Here is a 23,284-nt window from a genome sequence, read left to right on the forward strand (position 1 = left end):
TGACAAAAATGACAAAAATGACAAAAATGACAAAAATGACAAAAATGACCAAAATGACAAAAATGACAAAAATGACAAAAATGACAAAAATGACAAAAATGACAAAAATGACAAAAATGACAAAAATGACAAAAATGACAAAAATGACAAAAATGACAAAAATGACAAAAATGACAAAAATGACAAAAATGACAAAAATGACAAAAATGACAAAAATGACAAAAATGACAAAAATGACAAAAATGACAAAAATGACAAAAATGACAAAAATGACAAAAATGACAAAAATGACAAAAATGACAAAAATGACAAAAATGACAAAAATGACAAAAATGACAAAAATGACAAAAATGACAAAAATGACAAAAATGACAAAAATGACAAAAATGACAAAAATGACAAAAATGACAAAAATGACAAAAATGACAAAAATGACAAAAATGACAAAAATGACAAAAATGACAAAAATGACAAAAATGACAAAAATGACAAAAATGACAAAAATGACAAAAATGACAACAATGACAAAAATGACAAAAATGACAAAAATGACAAAAAAGACAAAAATGACAAAAATGACAAAAATGATAAAAATGACAAAAATGACAAAAATGACAAAAATGTCAAAAACAAAAAAAATGCATCCTTGTAATTAAAATTTTTTTTTTTTTTAAATTTAATTCAGAGGTTTACAAACATTTTGAAAGCAACTTTTCTTTTTTGCTCTTACAATCTGAGATATCAGAAAAAACACAGCCTTTACTCTAGCTGAAAAACTGATCCAATAGAGTGTTGTTTGAAATCTTGTTATCTAAAAGCAAAAAGGAAAATGACTAGCAGAATAATAACTTCTCGCTCTACGCAGCCATCTTACCCTCGACAATCTGATCCGCCATTATGCTGTTTTGCTGTCTCTTAGCTAGCGCCGCCATCTGTCATATATTGAATTTCCACTTAAGGGAGAAAAGACAATTTTCCCAGAAGTTTGATGCTTCCAGCCTTTCAGCTTTCTCGTCGAGACGACGATGTCGGCGACGCACAAATGAAGTAGGTAAGTGTTATTTTCCGCTTGGTGCTTCCTACGGGGCAACAAGATACGTCGAAGGTTTCTAGTTCAAGATTTAGAGTAGCGGGTTCCACCACCCACGCACCTAACCGACATCCATACATGATACTTGTTAATGTTGCCTCTGGGAGAGAAGAATGATAGCAGCAAGTTGGAAAGCAGCAAAAGATTTTATGCCTAGCGCGGAAAAGTTTTACGATTGAAAAGTTTTGATCTTTCCGAAGTTTCGTCTCTTTTGAAAATGATTTATACAATCCCTTGAGTTTGAAATTGAGTTTCATTCTTTAGTCATTCCATGGTGGGATGTCTTGAATGGTAAGGCTCTGATGAAATCAATTTTGTGTCAAACTCGCCTATGGAACCATAATACAATTAGGCAGTAGGAATATTTGACATGAAAGGGGTTTTGTTGTTTTAAATAAATATATACTCCAAAATGATGTATTCAACTGGCTTTAAAATTGAGCAAATTAAAACTTTTCATTGGGGGCATCCATAAATTACGTAACGCTCCTAGGGGGGGGAGGGGGTAAGCTCTAGCGTTACAAATTGTGACATAGGGGAGGGGGGGAGGTATGCTCATCGTTACGTAACGATTTTTTCCTTAAAAGTGTCAGTTTGATCGCAACTATTTTTAAGTCATGCAATTTTTGCAGAATGATATGCAAACCAAAACCAGCATAAAATTTGTAAGCTTCAACATAATTGAAACTAGTTTGAAACCTTTCCTCTTTAAAGACTCTGAGATATACTCCTTAAAATGTGTATTGAATATACGTGAAATATTCATTGGAGAACCGAATATTGGTAAATTTACCCCCAAGAAATCAAGTCAACCATAAGACGAAAAATTGTACTATTTTTCTCAATTGGTATAAAAAATGCAATTTTGATTATTCCTACGAATATTACTACGTGGAGTATATTTTGCATAACAAGTTCTGCAGAAGCATGAGCAAAATAAAGTAAACAAGGTAGATCATCAATTAACAAGCACAGAGCAACTCGCAACAAGGCAATCAATATATTTTATCAGAGAATTATCATCAGTGAGCACTAAGAAGCGATTTGAATATATATTTATTCCGTTTTGAAGAACATTAAAAAATTTATGTTAAAATCATTTTTTACCTGCAGAAATCAGTATACGAAAACCTGAGAAGATGGGAGGGGGGGGGGGGGGTAATTATCAGCGTTACGTAATTTTCATAGGGGGGTACGTCGAAGCGTTACGATCTGTGACATACGGGGGGGAGGGGGTCAAAAAAGTGCATTTTTTGCGTTACGTAATTTATGGATGCCGCCATAGAGTCAAAGTTAAATATTGAAATTGAAACAAAAATTATTAGTTGTGGGGAGCGAAATAAGACACTGCACAATGGGAAAAAAAGTATACAACTCGCGAAGAAGTTCAATATCTTTCGTCGTGCATGACCCAAATCTATTAAATTATACTTTCCTTTTGTGAAAATTTCCGAAAAATCGATTGGACATAGTTTCAAACATTGCACAAGCTTATGAACGGAAATATAGTGCCTTTTTAACCTCTAATTCCCCTATAATTTGTAAACATTCCAGAAAAACACTGATTTAAACCAGAGAATTTTGAACAAAAACAGACCTATCGTGTGTAATTTTTTCTGAGAAATCGAATGAAGGTTGTTTTGGCCACCGCACGCTTCAAAAAATGGAGTTATGGCACCGGGAAACTTTGATCAACATGAAATTTATACTCATAATCATCAATAACTAAGTCCAAAGTTAAAATATCTTAAAACTTTTTTCTACGTTAATTCATAGTGTTGTTTTTAAACAACACTTATCAAAATCACAATATCTGGGAAACGTGTTGATATTTTTGAGTGATAATATGGATAAGAAATGTTTGAATGATTAAAAAAATAGCTTTTGTTATTTTTAATTACGATATTATAATGTATCTATGTGTGAGATATCGAACAAAGTATGCGGATTTGCAAATTTCATTAAATTTTTTAACTTCAATCACAAATACATTCCTGCACTCAACTGACAATGTTTGGAAGAAAATTTCTTAATCGTATAGAAGAAAATTGATAATTTCAAAAATCATTTTTTTTTTTTTCAGTTCGTCTCAGTACGCGATGCCGATCAGACGTGCATTAAGGCTGCTCGGGTGATCGCGTTAGAAAAAATACGGAAAAGTTTCTGAGTGCATTTGCTAACGGTTAGAGCGAGAAGAAGTTTGGAAAAAAATGAATCTTAAACGTGAAAATACAATTAAGATCATGTTTGGAGAACAAACCAGAAACCCTACAAACTCTGAAGTGTTTGAGTTTTTTAAAAAACAAGGATGGAGCTGTAAAAACTTGAGTGCGATGTATCGAGAAGATTATAGCCTTTTTGTGCGTTTCCAAGAAGAGACTTTCATGCACAATGCATTGGCTCAATTGGGAACGCAGACGTGTTTCAGTTACGCTGATGGAAGTAAGGTCAATTTGAATGTTTCTCGGGCAAATGGGATTGTAAAATATGTCCGATTATTCGGATTGCCACCGGAGGTTGATGATGGTGATATTAAAATGGTGATGTCGAAATATGGGAATATCCAAGAACTTGTTCGAGAAAAGTACCCTCTGGAGTCGGGCTTTCCTATATGGAATGGGGTAAGAGGAATTCATATGGAGATAACTGCAGATATTCCAGCACAGTTACATATAAAACAAATCAAAACGAAAATCTTTTACGATGGTATACGTAACCAATGCTTTGTATGCGGATCTTCGGACCATCTCAAGGTCAGCTGCCCGAAGAGGGTAGCTGTTGGCGAAAGGTTATCGGTAGATCGAAATATTGGAAGTGGAACCACATTTGCAAGTATAGTAACAGACAGTTTGAGGATTTCGGCTTCGTCATCACATGAGGTGGTAGCGTTGAGCACACGGTTGGAAACGAATGGAGATCATAACCCTGTGCTCGAAAACTACAACGGCTCGGAACGAGTAGAGGAAACAAATCTGAAACCAGCATCTAATAGTATCGAAACTGAGGAAAAGTGCGGCCAGCGGATTGATAAAGCGAAAAAACGAGAGAGAAAATCGGTACGTACTGCTATGGGAGACGATTCATCGGAAAACGACGTGAGAGGATCGAAACAAGTGATAGTCCCAGCACCTGATAACCCCCTAAAAACAGAAGCCATCAGAAGACCATGGAGACCACGTAGCGTGCGGAGTAGTTCCTGTAATTCAAATTATCGAAAGAAGTGAAATGAAATTAATTTTTTTGTACTATAGGGGAGATGAGGGCATAACGAGCACCCGAGGCATAATGAGAACTACGCTTTTCTACGAAAGTGCGTATTTTCTTAAATAAATTTTCATGAGGATTTGTTTCGTACTTCCTATAGTATTAATTTTTCACAAAAAAAGGAATCTCCTTATCATCTTTACAGAGATATTTAAAAAAAACTAGCTTGGTTCTCAAGTTACGAAAATATTATAATTTTTGAGCACCACGAAATAAGCTTTTATGATCTTAAAATAACCTTGATCTATAATGTACGCACTGCAACATGATGTACACATTGTTTCTCAATTTTTACCATCAAAAAATTTTTGATTTTTCACTTTTATCAATTTTAAAACACGTTTTTACTTTAATTTGTTGACTAGGGGCATATAGAGCACCTTATTATCGAGGCATAATGAGCATTTTCTGCCGTAGAATCTAGCAGCGAATTAAAATTGATTTATAGCGCCACACCTTGACTAGTTTTCATCCGACAATCTAGCCTATTGGTAAGGTGTCGGAGAGGTAATCAAAAGACTAGAGTTAGATTTCTGTTCGAGGTGATTTTTTTCCATTCACAATTCATGATCGATTTTTTTATTGTTACGTTATACGGCTAGTAGCATCATCCTCCGAACAAAGCACTTAATGTATGAGCGTGCGTGAATTGTTTGTATTCTACAAACAGACCTAGATTATTTTGTTATTGCTTTGTTTGATGAATCTACGACTCACCTGACTTCATCGAATTGAATTCACTGCTAGATTCCCCGGCAAAAACGCACATCTTCCTCCGATTAATGGTGCTCATACTGCCTCAGGGGGGGTTCTCATTATGCCTCCACAGTGGCTGGTTTTCAGCTTTTGGCAAAATTTTTTAAAATGCATTTTTTAACGTTTTCACCTAGTTTTTCACGTTTCAGCCCGTTAGGGAATAGGCTTTTCAAGTGTCTGAATACGAAACAATAATGTAACCTCCATATTATAGCTATTTTCTATGGTTAAATAACCGTTTTCCTTAAGGTGGCCATTATGCCCCCATCTCCCCTAGGTACTATGTTATTTTAAAAAAGCTTTAGATGGGAATTGTAATCATAATGTAACTAATAAGAGCGTACTCAGGGTTCTTATTTCTTATAAAAACCTTCGAGTTTTGAAGTTTTCAGTCAGCAGAAAGGCACAATTGTAATGTATTATAATAGTTTTAAATAAAGTATTTTATTGAAAAAAAAAAAAAAAACTTCAATGGGCCATATCATTTGTGATACTCAAAATGAAAAAAAAGTCATGCCTTTAAGGGGTTAAAATATGACTTTCAAGCATATCTTGTGTTTAGAACCCGAAAAGATTATTATTGTGAAATTGTGGCAAATGTCCTCAAATTTTCCCTAACATACGGTGGTATACAGCAAAAGTTAAAGCTCAGATGTTCTTACATGGTTAGCAAAGTAACGTCTTATTTTGCTTAAACTGAGATCTTAAATTTAGTACGCTTGGCATCGTTTTGCTAACCAAGAAAATTATGTCTCTCATTTTTGCCGTGTATCACAAGCAAATAAGAGCAAATCTGAAATTTTGGCATTGGAAACAGCACAGGCAAGCGCCTTTTATAGGCAACGCAATAGTTAAAGTTATAGGAAAAGAAAAAATAAAGAGATTTTATTCTTTACGATAAAGGATAGCCTGCCTTAACAAAGGCGTTTGACCAGTTTCTGTTTTCAATGAAACGCGCCACCAACATTTTAATTTTTTTTTCTATTTATTTTTTGAAAAAAAGTTTGCTTTTAAACAGAGAAGTATGAACAGATGAAGTATGAATTGTAAAATCCTCGAATTTGCATCACATTTAAAACATAATTGAGAATTTTTTAAGGCACAATTAACAGGAAACCGATTATTTATGCAAAACTCTTCAAAATATGAAACAGAATTCCTCAAAGATCGCTAAAGAAGCACATTGTACTGTATTGTTGAACTTTAAATGTAGTGTTGAAGAATGAGGGTCACAGCGATAGATATAATTATCTGTTATAATATATAAGTTTGTTATAATTTAAATTATCATTTTTTTACTTGAAAAACCTTCTTATTCCAGCACATGAACAATGAGAAAACAAGAGCTCGTGTGACAGTTTTTTTTCAGAGAAACGAAAAAACACAAGCTCATATTCTACGCAATGTAATTTTAGATTCGAATGTTAATCAACTTTAAATTACAAACAGATCAAAATTCCAATCACGTTTTTCTCACTTGTTCGTTTTCCACATGGGACAATCTTGTTTGGAAGGGCAGTTTAGCAATTTATAGATTTGGAAACTGAGTTTAAAATGCTCAAGCCGAAAAATGTGCTTCTCTTAGTATTTCCATAAACAAATACTTTTCGACATTTTCAAAAATGCCAGTCTGTTCCATTTATACTACTGTGCGTTCCTACCCAGACAACCAGAAGTCGTATTTAATTTTACAGATTATATCGTATAGAATGTTATTTAAACTCATTTTTGTATATCTGCACCTACAATGTGCGGCCCATAAATATGTTTTATCGTATTTAAATACATTGCATGATTTTATTACGACAATACAATCCAAATCAAGAAAATTTGTGTATATACTGGTTTGCTGCATTATATAGGTACGATATGTTTACACGTATAGTTTTTTTTTTCTTTTTGAGCAGGGAAAAGCCCGCGGGAGTGCTCCTCTTGCTGAGGCTCTTCTCCAGTGGGCGCAAAATTTCCTCATCATTCTTTATTAATTTTTTTTTTGATTTTTTCGTTTTTTTGTTTTACAATATTGTACATGACTTTCGTTTGTATAGCAACACATTTCACTTTTCATTCATTTTTTCTTTAAATTGTGGATGGGTGGGGGTGATGGCGATTGGCGGGTGGTGGCGGTTAGTGGTGGCTGGTGGTGGCGGTTGGTGGTTGGCGGCGGTTAGAGGCGGTGGCGGTTGGGCGGAAACGAAAAAGAAATACAAACATTGTAAAGCTTATAAAAACAGCTTGTAGGGTAGGTGTTGGCAATTCGGGACATGTGAATGATGGGAAGTGCGTATTTCACATTGCTTCCAGTGAGATAAATCTCTTTGAAGGAAGCGTTTATCGGCTATGGCTCACAGTTATGAGTCATCGGGTACTTCAACATAAGAGCTAATTAGTTAAAGTAACTTTCTATCTTGGTTCTTATGTATTGCTTCAGCTTTGTTTTAAATTTCTTGACATTCGTTTCTTCCCTGAGAGTTCCAGGAAGATTGTTGTAAACGTGTTTACTATAGTAGGGAAATGCTTTTCGAGCCATTTCAGTAGGCGGTCGATCAATTCTGAGGGTGGCCTGGTTACGAAGCGTGTATTCGTGGCTTGGTTGTTCGTACACAACATTGTGATGAGTTCGCTGGTCATAAAAGTGCGAGTGGATGATCGATGTTGCTTGAAGTTCTCTTAAAGCTTTTATTGGGAGCGTTGAGTTTAAAGCTTCTGAGTATAGGAGGCGTGTTGGGTACATCCTAGGCCGGTTGTAGACAGCATTCAAACATCGATTTTGTGCAGCTTGGAGTTTTTTCAAACACAGTTGCACGTATATTTGTGTTTAAAATTTTCAAAATACCTCCAAATGGTTGTCTGGGTAAACATTTGTGGACTTCCTCAGTTTTCTATGTCACGTAAATTTGACGAAAAACTAAAAAAAAAGTTTAGAAGTTTTTCTTGCAATTTTTCAACATTTCTCGTAAGGAATTACGGCATATAAAAGCAAAAAAAATCACCTGTCATCTGTTTCAATTATGATCTTTATATTCATCGCAAAACGAAAAATATCTTTATTCAACTATTATTATATTTAAACGATTTTGATAAACAGTTCAAGGCCGGGCTAAGCGCGTCATGTTCGTTTATCTTTAAGCATATTTCATATTTATTTAAATTTTTGTGCAGTTGATATCACAACACTTTCAAAGAAATTTCTATGTTGAATCGGAAAACTTAACTTGAATATTAAGGGAAATATTTCAAATTCCTGAATTCCATATAGGTTGAATGAACTATCCACAAGAATGTCAGTATATCTAACAGCACTTAGCGAAGCAATATATTTTTTTATTTGTGAAGTAAAATCCGAGATATTTACCAAACAGTAGCGCTACAAAGTGCTCCATACAAGATTTTAGAGAATTTGGGAAGCTTTTTCGGAACAGGCATAAAGGAATTAGCTTCTAATGTTATTTTTTAGTAATTATTGGGAAAAATTTTGTCATTAAAAGGTACTTGCAAGACACTCCGACAGAAATACATTCGATTTTTTTACAAAAATTTTCGAAAAAAGTGCAAACAGCTCCCACATAAGAGCAGACATTCCAGAAGTGCATTTTCACATTTGAATAAATCTATAAGAAATCTAAATCATTTGAAATTTTTTTCCATACAAAAAACAACTCAAACACTCCATGGATTCCAGAAAAAAAAAACATCAAATTTGTTACTTTGGTTAAAATAAAACAGGATAAAATAACAGTTTTTTCAACCAGTTTTTTTCCTTATTAGAATGCTTTCTAGAACAGAACTTTCGTAAATTCAGCTAACAAATATCTCCAACACTTTTTTTGAATGAATGTTTTTGTGAAAATATCACTTTTTCATTTAAAAACTTTTAAAATACATAGGTATGTTTTCAATCGCAAGAAAAACATCAGTTTTTGAAACTCAATTTATCGTTTAGTAGCTATCAATATTTTTTCTAAAAATATTTAAAACACTAGAAGAAGACCTAAAAGTTGATCCTACTTACTTTTTAAAATATCTTTGAAGTAAAAAGCCGTAGTAAAATGAGTTTTAAATTCATCGAAAATTTACACCCTTTCGTTTACCTTTTTTGCTAACTACAAAACGTCAAACATTTACCTGGTATTGCGGATTTGATTGTTAACACATGCACGCTTAAAACATTTTCACAACAACAAATGCAACATGTTAAGAGAGGGGGGGGGGGGGGTAGGGTCTAACATTTTCAAAAAATCGATTTTTTTTTATTTTCTTATTGTAAAACATTTCAAGAATGTTGTGTCAAATTTTCAAGTCAATTGAAGCAAAACTGTAGAAATTATAGGCCTTTATCTCCTCCTATCTAATACTGCAAGAAAGCAAGAGCAGAAACTTCAAACGCGTTTTTCTCGAAAGCACATTTTTCCGTGGACATCGTCATTTGAAAACTACTTATCCGATTTTTTTCAAATTTGGAACAAATTTTGTACATATAAAATACCAGACCCCAACGTTTTTTTTTTTATTTTTTTTACTTTGGGGAGATTTTACAGATAAAAAACTGCGGATTTTTTCGTGAAAAATCGTAGTTTTTACTTCAAACAGCCACAAAAATTTCATAAATAAATTTTTATGTTAAATAAAAACGTTGGAGTCCAGAAAAACTTCTTTTAAAAATAATTTGCTCTGATTTTTCGACTTCAGATGATTCTGTGCTGAGAAACAGTGTCCACCGCAAATCCTGTTTTCTAAAAGGCATCCTCGAAATTGTTCCGTCACCGGCTCATTTTTTAATATTTTTCTACGAAAAAATTACTAAATGTTGTTTTAACAATGCTTGGTATAATGCAAAAAATTTGAATACATTTGTTTGAAAGATAGCTCTAGAAAAAAAAAATCGTAAAAATGGTGTTTTTTTACCCGTTAGATCCTACCCTCCCCCCTTAAATTAACAAAGCTCAGAATTTATGAAAATTTAACTTCAGCCAATATTTGAAAAAAAAAATCAACAATAAACGTTCTTGGAATCTTCATAAAACTAACTTTTTATACCAATGCAGATATGCAAACCTCAGAACGAAGAAACGGGGTATAAGCAAAACAAAATGAAACCATATCAAAAATCAAAAATAAGCCCTCACATTTCAAAGTTTTCCACCATCAATAGTCTTTTTAATAAGTTGAACAAATTACAGGGTGTTCAATAAGTTCGAAAAAACTTTTGATCTTCTTGTTGTGGAAAGCGCGTAGCACATACATCCAATATTTTTTTAGAGTGATTTTGTACTACTATAAGACCAACTATCGGTGGTGCCGAAAAGTCAATTTTCCTTAAGTTTTCATTCATGTGGTACCTTCTAACACCACAAGTATAAGTGCAGGAAAATTTAACTGGTTTTTGAAACAAAATGAATGGCTCACAATTCATCAACTGTAACCTTTTTGGCTTAATTCTCGTAATCATAGATGTTGTGAACAATAAACGAGTACAGAATTCATATACTAATCTCATTCAAAACCTTATTTCTTCGTTTTTGGTACTGAATGTCGGAAAAACAGTTGTGTGCCAACTGAATTTGATCTAAAAGCTTGTCTAAATGATGGTGGATACAGTTATTCAACATCATATATAGAAGATTAACATAACAAATTTGCTAGTGTAACTGTAAAAAGTTTACATTGGTATTTTTTGTGCTATTGAATCCTTTTGCATGTAGTGTCAATTTCTACAGACTGTTTTCCCGCAGAAAAAATGTGTTTTTCCCAGTCCCCTCAATCTTACTTTTTGGCATAAGTTTTTCGAATGTTGTCAGGGAAAAACAAATACTAGAAATAATTTTGTCTTCATTCAAAATAATTTTCGTTTGTATAGGAAACTAAATTTTCATAACAGAGGAGTAAGGACTTGTGGTATAGCTCAGTTGGCAAGTCTGTTGTCTCCTGAGCCGATGTCCGCGAGTTCGAGCCCAAGAGTAAACATCGAACACAGTTGTACCGGATAAGTTTTTCAATAACGATCCGCCAACTGTAACGTTGATAAAGTCGCGAATGCCATAAAGATGGTAAAACGACTATAATCGAAACAAATAAAAATAACAGAGGAGCGTGCCACATTCGATAGACTTAAAAATTGTCTGAAGCTCGTGATAATGGTTTAAGGTAAAAAGTTTGCACAATAATTGGTGTGCTTGAGCAGTTTTACCATGTCTATCATTTCGATGAAAAATTTATAAATTTTGACGAGTTAATTCAAAATTATAGTGGCTTTAATGTGTATTCGAACTTATTGAACAATTAGCGCTGATGTGGTCTAGTTGATAGACTGGTGGCCCAGGCGTCCTGAGCTCGATTCCTGGTATCGGCAAGACAAAATTTTAAAAATAATGATACCCTTGTTAAAAACATTAAATTTACATTAACCCTTCATTCCAAGAGACATCTCAATCTTTTTCAAAAAGTATTAATTTTAAACAGTTATATTTTATCAAAACTTCGGTATTTTGCACAAGTACTTCCCATGGAGAATAAATATATTTAAATTCTTAGGCAACTTACAAGTAAATTTATGAGGAAAGGATGCTTTTACTTTGTTTCTCATAGGGAATTATTTCTTCCAGTTTACAAAAGTGAAATGGCTCTTTTTGACATTGAATCAAAATCTAAAGCTTTGTTCATTGAAAATATTTTATATAATCGAGTAGGACAGTTAACACCGCATTATGTCGAAAATATTCAAAAATCATCTCTCTAGAAATATCTGGGAATGGCTGACGTTGGCAAATGAATTCAGAACTTTGACAAATTTCAACCCAAGTAAACTTATGAATGATTTTTTAATGAATGGGTTAAAGAAGAAGAAAAAAAATTGCAAAAGAATTACCAATCCTTGATTGGGAAAAGATTTTCGAAAACTGTAATAAAAACTTCCTTAGCTCAAGTCAAAAGTCGTCCTTTTTTATCCTTTAACGACACTTAATTCCAACTAATGAAAAGTTATTCAGGCACAATGTTAGAGAAATAACTTCTTCCAAGTGTAATTTATGCAACAATAATGACACTACTTTACATAGAATAAAAGACTGTGTAGCATCAAAAATAATTTGGACATGGCTGAACAAAAAGTTAAGAACAAAATTTAAGATAAATGTTTACGATGCAGATGATTTATTTCAATTTGCAATTAACAAAAAGAATTATATGTGAAAATCTGGATTAGGGTTAACACTAGAATGTATTTCGTATACATTAGAAGACAGAGAAGCTATTGAAATACATGGAATAAAAGAAAGAATTTGTTCAGCAAGATGGAATAATAAATATATATTCCAGATTAATTTTCAAAATTTTATAAATTTGATATGAAAATAAAATTGAGAGTATTGAAGTGAAATAAGTGAAATAGTAAGAAAGACAACACAAAGATCAATTTAGAAATGGATGCTTAAAATGTATCTGTATATAAAGTTCAATAAAAAACTCTTAAAAAAAATACATGCGAGAAATCTTTTAAAAAAATAAAATAAAATAAAATAAAAAAATAAAAAAAACCCTGTAGAATAAAAACTGAATGTTATACTAAAAACTTATTTTTGTTACGGACAGAATAAAGATCAGCTAGATAATCAGCTGTTTGAATTGTTTGTGAATTGTTGAAATCTTCCGAAAATGAGGTATGGGTTTCAGCTATTCCAACTCAACCATAATAAAAAATATCAAATAAATGATAAAAGTGTAAAAAAAACTGTCTCGAAATTCGATAACTTTGAATAAGCATTTTTGCTTGAAAAAGCAGTTTTATTGAATAAAAAAAACCATTACATAATCCTTTCCATCACGAGATGGTAAAAAAACATTTCTAAACAGCAGTTATACAATAGCTTTGCTTATTTTTATTTCAAATATTTTTTTAAACTGTTTCATAAAAAATATTTGAAAAAAAAATTGAAATGACTAAAAGACTAAAAATTCAGGATCCACTGGCTAAAGTTTAGTAAAAAAGTACAATTTAAAAATGTGAAAGTTTGAGGCAAAAAACAAATTTTATAAAACAATGTTTGGAAGTACAAAAAGCCAAACTGGAATTACATTAAAACATTCTGGAGGTGTTTAAAAATTTAAATTTTCATACATAGATCGACTCAAAACTATTTTGTTCTAACAAAACTTTACTTCCCATGTTGCATTCTCGATTATATTTGATATTTTAAGATCCTGAAAACTGGGACTGTTATCCCGTAGAGTTTTGAAAATTCCACAAACCAGTTTTAATTACATAAAGAAACTTTATTTATTTATTTACCAGTTACCATTTACCATTATCAGTTCATTCCCTTGAGGATACATTGTATATCACATGAATTGTAGCATCAGAAATATTATCCAGAATTTGAAAGCACCACGAATTTGTTTTTATTTTTTCTTTAGCTGACCCGGTAAACTTATTTTGACCTTTAACCAAATAAATCGTGTAAATGTTTACCTTCATCTACTTCTGCTCAACATCTTCGTGCTTGAAAATCGATTTTTTAGAAAACATTTTAAGTGGATTTTGTAGGGGTGCCCTTCTATATAAATAAAGTGAGATTCTTTAATCTATTATGGACACCGTCTCTGACCTGAAAAATCATTTGATACTAAATTTCTCTTCATTTCGACACGTTGTCGTCCGTTGTCTTGAAGGAAACGGTTCCATTTTTATATATATAAGATTCTCGTGTGCGCTTACATAACGTCGTACTTCTTTTGAAATAACATAAAAATTCAGCGCAAACGGCTGCAAACAAACTTTTAAATTTGAATTTTGCATCTAGATTGTGTTGTTTTAACAGCAACCATTCTAAATTAAAAGAACTTTTGACAAGTTAATGTTAGTTTCTGTATTTTTTGTAATGATACTATTTGTTTACATCATGTTTCATACGACGTAATATAAACTCTCACGAAAAATGTCTTTTTTTAAGATCTCTAACATTTTCGAAAGATGACCGAAAGGGAAATTCCTACCATCTTTAAAATCGTATCATCTTTAATTAAGTATGTTTTAAAAGAAATTCAACAAGCCAACGAGCACAGTCCCACGCATCAACTTCATGACAAAAGAAACATTCCCAAAAAGCTTCTTTACATTCTCAAACATTAAAATAGAGAGTGAAAAAAAACACTAAAAGCTGAAGGATTACTTTCAGCGCGATTCTGTGTCGGTTCACAGCACCGGATTATTTTCATTGTGCGATGCAAATGAGATTTGCTTGCTGCTTGCTGCTCGCTGCTCCTCATTGTTGACAGAATGACGGAACAAAATTTGTCTGTGTCGAACGAATGAATGAGCTGGTTGGGTTGGGTTGGGTTGGTTGAATGAATGGGATTGGATTGATGGGTGGTTGGAAGCAAGGAAGGATATCATCTCGCTAAGACGATTGAAGTGCCGCGGATCTACTGATAGTGCAATTGAGGAAAAACTTCTGTGGATGATGCCGCCTAGTGGTGGTGGGTGGCAGGTGGAAAAAAACTGACGAGGGCTTGCGTTTGTTCGACAAGACCAGGATCAGCAGAATACATCTTCGGGAGAGCACACAATTTTGACAGCATCCTCGGCTTTTCAAAGGAAAAGCATGGAACAGAAATGACGAGAAAACTTTCGCTATCAGTCGGAATTCCGCATCTGATGGATCGTTGCGTTGCATTAACAATTTAAATTCTTTTGCAAATCATCTGAATGGGTGCTCTCGGGGAGCAGTTTATTTGTGGAGTAATAAGCAGCGTCGTTACTAAGTAAATAAGTTAATTTAATCAGAGTCAGTAACGAGAGAGAGAGAAAAAAGAGATTAAGGGAACAAACTGAAAGAGCTGTTGCAAAAAGTTGTTTCGACTGACTTCAGCTGAATTGAACCTAGAGACTTTGATGTTAGATTAGTGTAGCTGCATGAACAGAAAAAACAGTTCTTTTTTCGAGTATTTTTTTCAAGCAATCACATAAATTAACTCTCTTTTTATTCCAGAAAACATGAGGAAATGTATATCGACACATTGTGACCCATATTTTTAAATTCTACTCTTCTAACGAATGTTAAGCCACCCCTTTGCAGTGCGAGAACAAACTCAAACAAGTAATTATTTCTGCAACCCTTCCTAGCTATCTTGTGAACTCTCAAAAGAACACACATAAACATCAACACAAACAAGGAAAGGGACCTCTCAGTACTGCTATAGCTTAATGCAGCAGAGGATTTCCCAACAGATGAAAAATAATGTTCAAGACACATAACAAATCCGAGAATGCAAATGAATCTTCTCGCTGTCAACGTTTCTGTTCCAATGCCTTATCTTGGCATTGCATTCATTTTCTTCCCAGACATCCCAGACTCTTCGCTTTGTGTTATTTTCTTCAACGAACGAGGAAAAAGTCATTCGAAAGCAAAGCTTGAGGATTTGTGCCAGTAGCACTATAGCAACTGCAAGATCACGATGATGAACTCAACATCGGTTGACTGACAGCTAGAAATGGTTTTCTTCCTAGCTTTCCCTACTTTTTTCCTAACGAGCTTCGAAACAAAGAACTTAATTTATTCAACAATAGATAAACAAGCGTTACTCCAAAAAAACCTAAAAGAACCTTGAACTGAGTAAAAATTCAGTGTAAATTTTCCTCATTAACGAATGTAAAAAAATACCAAAATGCCAAAACATGTCAATACTTTCCTCGAAAAACAAAATCACAGAGACCGATTTGACACATCCATTCGATGCAATTCAGCACTCTAATATTTGTATTTCGTTTTCGAACTATGAAAATAAAAGTTAAAAACACAGTACAAACATAACTTTTCTGTGATAAACAAAAATGCTCCTGTACCACTTCTCCAAAATGACAGTCATTCTGCAAGCAGTTTTTTATTATTTATTTATTTATTTATTTTCTCGTTCGAAATCACAGCTGTCTCGGTATCATTCATCCATCCATTCACTGCCTGCCTGTTCGGAGTGAATTTCTGGATTAATCGGAGGCTTTTCGTTTTATTTCCGCTTCGGCGAGAAAAACGAACATGTGTCGCTAATTTGATTGATGTTTATCTTGATGGAAAAGGCTTATTGCGTGTACGTACACCCACGGAAAGAAATTTTCGGTTCGATTGTTAAGAGCTTGATTGAATCATACAAAGCCTCGAATTAACAACAGTTTGTTGTTCGATATAAATTTGAATATTTTCAAACATTGTTTTTCTCAAATGAGTATATTTTAAGCCTAACCTTACCCTACTTAACATTTGAAATAATATGTTTTCTCGACAGTATTTTTCTCCGTTTGACTTTCTATTGAGTAAGCCATTTCGTTGCTTCAAAGCTTTAAAAATACACTTTTGTCCTATCTGTATGATAACAAAACTATTAAGAAGAAACTACAAACATTTTGAATGTTTTTTTTTTTGAGTAAAATCCATGTAATTAGAAAAATTGCAGGCAATTATCAAAAATTACATTTTACAGAAAAATGAGTTGTATGGATCTCGTTATATATAAGTTAGACTAAATTTTGTCCAATGAAAAACAGCTATTGAAGTTATCCTTTCAAATGTTCATAAGAATTCAACCGAACATAAAGAACTTAAAATTACAATGTGGTGGACGAGCCTATGAAATGGGTCATTTAAACATTATCAGGTCACTATTTGGCATAATCAAACCATAACAACTTGGATCAAAACCTCGATGCATTTTTTCATACTGTGGAACAAAAAAGGTTAAGTTCAGTTAGTGTATATTGCAAAACAATGTGTCTATCAATGATTTTTGAAAACAAAATCTTGAGTTCTAGGAACACAAATTTTTTAAAGTTTTAATTGTGATTCTTGCATTGGTAAAACTTTTTGTTGCTAAACTTATCAAAAAGTAAACGTTTATTGAAAAATACAGTTTTCTCAATTCGCACGAAAAAAAAACAAAAGTTATATTTTGCGCATATTGGGTAGTATGCGCATACAGCCGATTGACGATATGGCTGGGGATTAAACGCATCTTATCAGTGCAGTTTGAGGGTAATACGCTTTTGACACATGGCATGGAAAAATTAAATTGTTATTCATAGCCAAAAAAGTTTAACAATTCAAACAAAATTTTTGTCAGTTTTGTTAAAATATTTTGAATTTTAATTATCGTACGTACAGATTCTGTGAACAAAAATGTAAATGGTTTTTCTTTCTTATTCATATGTGTGGTAACCATGCTTACAAAGCACAATATTTTTATAGTTTGCGCCTCTTTTCACAATTAACATACATCACTTTACAACCCCAAATCAAGCTAAAGAAAACAAGACCTTTCTTCCTCTAATATGGATAAGAGAATGAACATTCAGAATCGATTCACAATCATCAATCAACTCTCTCGCACAGAGATGTTAAAATCGCGAGTCTACATACTCGCACTTTGCCCTTCTTTGCAGAACGATTTTATTTCGTTAAACTCAATCTGCAATGATGCTATCTAAAGTTCAACTCGGAAAGCATCAGGAAGTAAGCTTCGGGTAAACTCGGCAGGAGTAAACAGCAATCGGGGGAGAAACATCAGCGAAGCAAACGAACAGTTCAGCGAATTAAAGAAAAAATCGTTTTCGTTCGGCAGCCGAACACATCAATCGGACAACGCATGGGGACGTGGCTAAAAGTGATAGATACAAGGGAACGGGAAACGAGCGAGAGAAGGGTGCGAGGAATGTTAACTCGGTCCGTCGGGCAACGATCGCTCGTGAGCATTCGTGTACGGTAAGCTTCGTTCTGTTGTTTCATTGGTGTGATTTTATTCCTGCGAGGAGGGGAAAACATCAACTCGGAACTGTTCTCTTTGTTTTGTGTGCAATCACGTCATGATTGGAACGAAGATAAAATCAATCTGCACACAACAAGTTAAACTCGGAAAAAATCAGCCGAATGATTCTTTCCGAGGCGAGTTTAAACACCGCTGCTCTCGCACGGATACTCTCACTCATCATCTTTTTCCAAAGTTGCACTCAAGTTCATCCATTTCGCACATCCATCATTACACGCTCATATTTAAGTAATCATTTCAAGACTGTTTTAAAGCATCATCACAATTTTAAAATGAACTAATTGCTGATCGATATAACCTCATTTACGCAGTCGAACATTCAACCAACATATTAGAGCCGCTTGTATGAAAGGCTGCTTTATTATAAAACTGTTTTTAATACCATATTTTGATTTAGTTTTTATTGTTATTATTTTATACAATTCATTTAGAGGACCTATCTACCACAATATGGAAATCGGAAATTCAACAAATTGAAGCCTTTGGCAAAGTTGTAAATGATAAGATATTGGAATAAAAGACAGGTTCTGAAAGCCCATATCAAGGTAGGTTAAATGCCTATATCAAGAAAAATAGATAAGTCTTATATTTTTTTTTTTTACTTTTTATCATTTTTATATAAAATCTACGCTCAAATCACGATCTTACAGCGAAAAAACACTTTTTTTTGTAAAATTTGATGGAATCTGTGAATATTTCTAAAATTCTGTGTTCTATGACAAAGATTCTGTTATGAAAAATTTGCTCAAAATTCTTTGAAATTATAGATTTATCTGTGATTTCAACAACCTTGATTAACACTTTATTTGAGAGAAATATTTAAAGTACTACATGTAAATGGCGAATTTAAAATCGTTATAAAAAATATATTTCAAATTCGTTTCAAAAATTTGAAACTCAGTCGAAAAAGATGGTGTGTGAAAGACAATTGAACTTAGATTCTGTCATAAAATTAAGATTTATAATTATTTAGAAGCAACTTAAACGATATTTTCATCATATATACTTAAGTTATTTCATCATATTTACTAAATTTATTTCATTCGTGCTCTAAGAACGATTAATTGACCCGAAGGAAAGAACGATTAATTTATCCGAATCTTATTGTAAGTTCAGGGCTTTTGCAGTGTCTTTTGTAAACTCTGAAAAATTGTTGCTTATTTTGAGAAAAATGACCTATTCGATTTTTTTTTGTATTGTGTTGCTTATTTTGAGAAAAAAAACCTAATCTTAAAGAGGATGAAGTTTGATTTTTTGCATTGTTGGTCTGTGATTTTTTTAAAAGTTTTCCTTGAAAAAAAAACGGGATGTTTTGAGGAAAAAACCAGGATGGATGGCAACCCTTATATAGGGGAAATCGGGGTGATTGAATCTCTTCTCGTCAACTTAACACTAAACGGTGTACATCATTCGATTGAGCAATGAATTTTACGCCTTAATCAATCAGTTTTTTGCATTTCCGGATGCATTATCATTGGTTATAATGATTATTTTAAAAATATCGCTCAATCTTAGAGGAAATCGGGGTGATTGCGGCTATTCTCGTAAGCTGAGCACGAGAATTCTAGTGCAAAAAAGCGACACGATTAGCTAGAGGATGATATATCTACCAAAAATGGTCATTCATGATTGTTGGATTATACTTTGTTTTACTGCATTTCTTTGAAAAATTTCTTAAGTTTAGGGGGAAAGAGGCAAAATGAGTCACTTAGTACAAACAGAAATTGGACTACACCAATTGATTCAGCCGACATTTTAACATAAATAAGTATGGTTTATATGACTTTTTTGTTGCTTTGTAGATTGCTACAATCGGAATTATAACTTCACACCCCCAAAAATAGGGGGAATTGGGTGAAATCAGACGTTTAGAGTCATTTTATTGAAAAACGATGTAGACCATCCGACTCCTCGTGTTTTTTCACACAAAGAACGGTTTTAAAGCGAGACATTCTTGCCTGAATTGGGTACATCTTTTGGCTCGAAAATCCCCACTGTGCACTGTTTAAAGCAACACACAAGAAAAGTTATCGAAAAAGTTAGATTGATTCTGAAATAGATGGAACAAACTAATCGATGCACAGTGAGGTGACCAGTGAACAAAAGTCAAAAATATATATTTTGTCAAACCTTAATTCAGACTTTACTAATCGATTGGAAAAAGGTTGGAGTTTCACGAACGAACATGCTTTTGACATAATATTGCGTCCTACACGCAAAGGATTGGTTCAAAGTTGATGCATGAAGAAGGTACGAAAAAAAAAATTTTTTTTCGAAAACAAAAGCTGTTTTTGAAACTTTTGTTCACCGTTGACAAATTTTGCAGCAAATTCGAATTATTTTCTCTACAAGTTGAAGGTTTAAAATCAATATGCGTCGTGTAGTTCTTTTTAGGCGAGATAAAATTGTTTTTTGTTTTCTTGCAGCTACCTCTGTATTTACCATAATTTTTGTAAGTTTCATTAATTAAAAATTGCTAAATTACAGCTAGTCAGAACGAATTTACGTCAAAAGACGTCAATTTTATATACCAATTCTAGGAAATTTTATCCCTTTCACCCATTCTGCATGCTGAATTGCGTTTTTTTGCCCTAACAGAGATATAAGCAATTTACAGAGGGTCATTTTTATATCATAGAAATAAAAAATTTTCGAAAAAGGTTCACTGTGGTGAACCGAAAACCGAAACCAAGATAATTTTTCTTCTTGAACTTATCAGTTTTATGTTTTTTAAAAGATTTTTAATTTAAAAAAAAACATTTTTTAATGATTGGTAAATCCCATGTAGCCTTGAAAAGAAAACTTTTGTATGTATTCAGTTATTTTTTGTATGTTTTATTTCAGTATCAAAAAAAATCGATCATGATAGCAAATAATTGACAAATTCAAAAGATCTTTCATAAGAAATATTGAAAATTTTCGAATTGGAGATTTATGAGACATGGGTTTTAAGAGTTAAAGATTCAAAAATGAGCCAAAAACTTTAAAACAAATTTTTTGGGGTGTACTTTTCAGAACGCACTTATTACTTTTTGGGCGTACGTTTTCCGTACGTATTGCAACTAATATTTTATCGAATCTCAACTTTTTTCGACTTTTGTTCATCAGCTGTGCGCTGCGATAATCAATTCTGCACAAGTGATGTGTTTTAAAGTTGTTTATCCATAAATTGGCCAAAGTACGAAAGATGTAAAGTTTTCGGTGTTTAAAATAATAAGAATGTTTAGAGAAACTTATTTTATTGTAGATCTACCGAAATATGAATGGAAAAAGAGCAGTTAACTGGAAAACTGCCACTCGCTTTATTTATTGTAAAATAGCGAGTTTGAAAAATAGAACTTTTAAGTGAATTTGAAACAAGTTTGTATTTTTTTGACCTTGTTTTAGAACAGAGCATTGCTGATGATCTACAATATATTTGTCAAAAAAAAAATAACTAAAAAATAAAATAGTGTGAGTGGGGTACCAAAATTGTTTAAACGGCTCAAAGTGCTCTGTATTTTTTACATTGGTGACAATAGATGAAAAGTCTTTCTGGAAAAAAATTAAAATATATGTATAATGTCTGGCTCATTTTTGTTAACTGATGAATCTCTTGCTACATTTGTCCGATTTGTGTTTTAATCACTTGACTGTTTAACGACTTATATCGTTTATCGGCTAAACCAAAAAACAGTAGATTCTATCGAGAAACATCCATATTCTAAAAAAAGAGTCTCATACTGGGACAGACTTTTTGAAAGGTACGGCCTGGCTAGCCTTGAGAGATACGGTACAGAAGCCAACATCAAAGAAATTCGATTTAATTTAGTCAAAAACAACGCTTGAGAACACAATCAAAATTGTGTAAAATTTAACAAAATCTTTTTAAAAATATTCACAAGTGCGCTGAAGACTAGACGTTAGGCTCTGAAATCTCATGCATCTGTTGCATTTGAAAAAAAAGTTTTTTTTTTCAAAACAATTACTTTTACCACTTTCTTTCGTGAAAACTCCTTAGAAAAAATTTTTATTGGTCAAGTGTATATTTGTTTAATATAAACTTGATATTTTTGGTATACCAGATTTTCAGGGAAAAAAATTCTTTGGAGCAGGTGTGCCCGGAGCAATTTCCCTCTATTGTCTCACCTCCTAAATTCCTTGCAAATGACTGGTTTACCTTATGGGGCTGTATTGAAGTGTCCTTCGTCCTGATACCTGCAAAAATATAAAAAAAAAAACAAATATTAAACAGAGTTAATTGCTAGGAATCAGTTGATTTGAATGGATTTAATGTGTGGCAAAAGTTTTACGTGTATTTCTTCCTGTAAATAAATATTTTTATTATTTTCCAGTTTGTTGTATGATTTTAATCGCCGTAATTTTTATGATTATAATTTTAATGGCATGTTCGGCGGAATGAAAACTAGAGAGAATTTTATTTTTTTTTTGTGTATATAAATTTGAAAGAAAGGTGAATAGACAGGTATAAGTGCGCCAACAGGAGTCAGCTTGATAGGTGTTAAAAATTTAGGCTAGAGGGCATGTTGATGAAAAACTTCCATGACTTGTCCCGCCTTTGCTCTACACTAGCTATCTAAACATGAGAAACTAGTGTAGAGCATAGGCGGGACAATTCATGGGAGCTTTTCACCAACATGCCCTCTAGCTTAAAATTTCAACACCTATCAAGTTTTCTTCTATTGGCACTCTTATGCCTGTCTATCCACCTTTCTTTGAAATTTCTATGAATAAAATATTAAAAATTCTCTCTAGTTTTCATTTTGCCGAACATGCCATTTAAATTATAATCTTATTATTCCAGTTGTAGTTGATTTTTAAGCTGTTCAAATATTAAGTTTGGAGACGAAAAACTGTTTGGCATATTTGAATTTTATCATAAATCCTAGGAGACGAACCAGCCCGAGGCTGAAAGTCTCTATAATAAAGAAAAAAAAATCACTAATCCTTATTTCGAATCTATTTATATTCAGTTTTCCCATTAATATTCTAACCACATAATGAAGACATCTCACAGGAGACAGTAAAACCTGTAATACTGAAACCGAAAACAGATATTAATGGCCTATTTTACGTTCTTTTTACGTTCTTACAAGAACGATATTTTTGGTATTGAAAAAAAAAACATGACAAATAAAGGTATAAATTTGTAATTCTTGTGGAAGCTTCCTTCTTATATGTTTAAAAAATATCTAGTTCTGATTAGGAAAAAGGCCTAAAATCACTATTTATCTCTCAACCGATATGATTGAACTGAAGTTTAGTAAATCGTAATAGATTAATAAAAAATTGATAATCAGACAATATTTTTCAAAGCAACTTTTTTTGTGAATCGATACTGAAAACAGACACAAGAATCTATTGTTT

General features: G+C 32.8%; 1 protein-coding gene across 3 annotated transcripts in view; it reads right to left on the bottom strand.

Moving 5' to 3' along the window:
- LOC129741865 (neuroligin-4, X-linked-like) overlaps positions 1-23,284 on the bottom strand; it is an 862,824-nt gene that overhangs the window by 777,688 nt on the left and 61,852 nt on the right. Inside the window, exon 2 of one of the 3 annotated variants that reach the window (XM_055733676.1) lies at positions 22,077-22,114. The exons of 1 other annotated variant lie outside the window; for it this stretch is intronic. The gene's annotated coding sequence lies outside the window, so the exon portion shown is untranslated. Of the gene's footprint in view, positions 1-22,045; positions 22,115-23,284 lie in introns of all 3 variants that reach the window. One more of the 3 variants, XM_055733677.1, reaches the window with a different exon arrangement.

The sequence above is a fragment of the Uranotaenia lowii genome, chromosome 2, assembly GCF_029784155.1.
Source record: "Uranotaenia lowii strain MFRU-FL chromosome 2, ASM2978415v1, whole genome shotgun sequence".
Lineage (NCBI taxonomy): Eukaryota > Metazoa > Arthropoda > Insecta > Diptera > Culicidae > Uranotaenia > Uranotaenia lowii.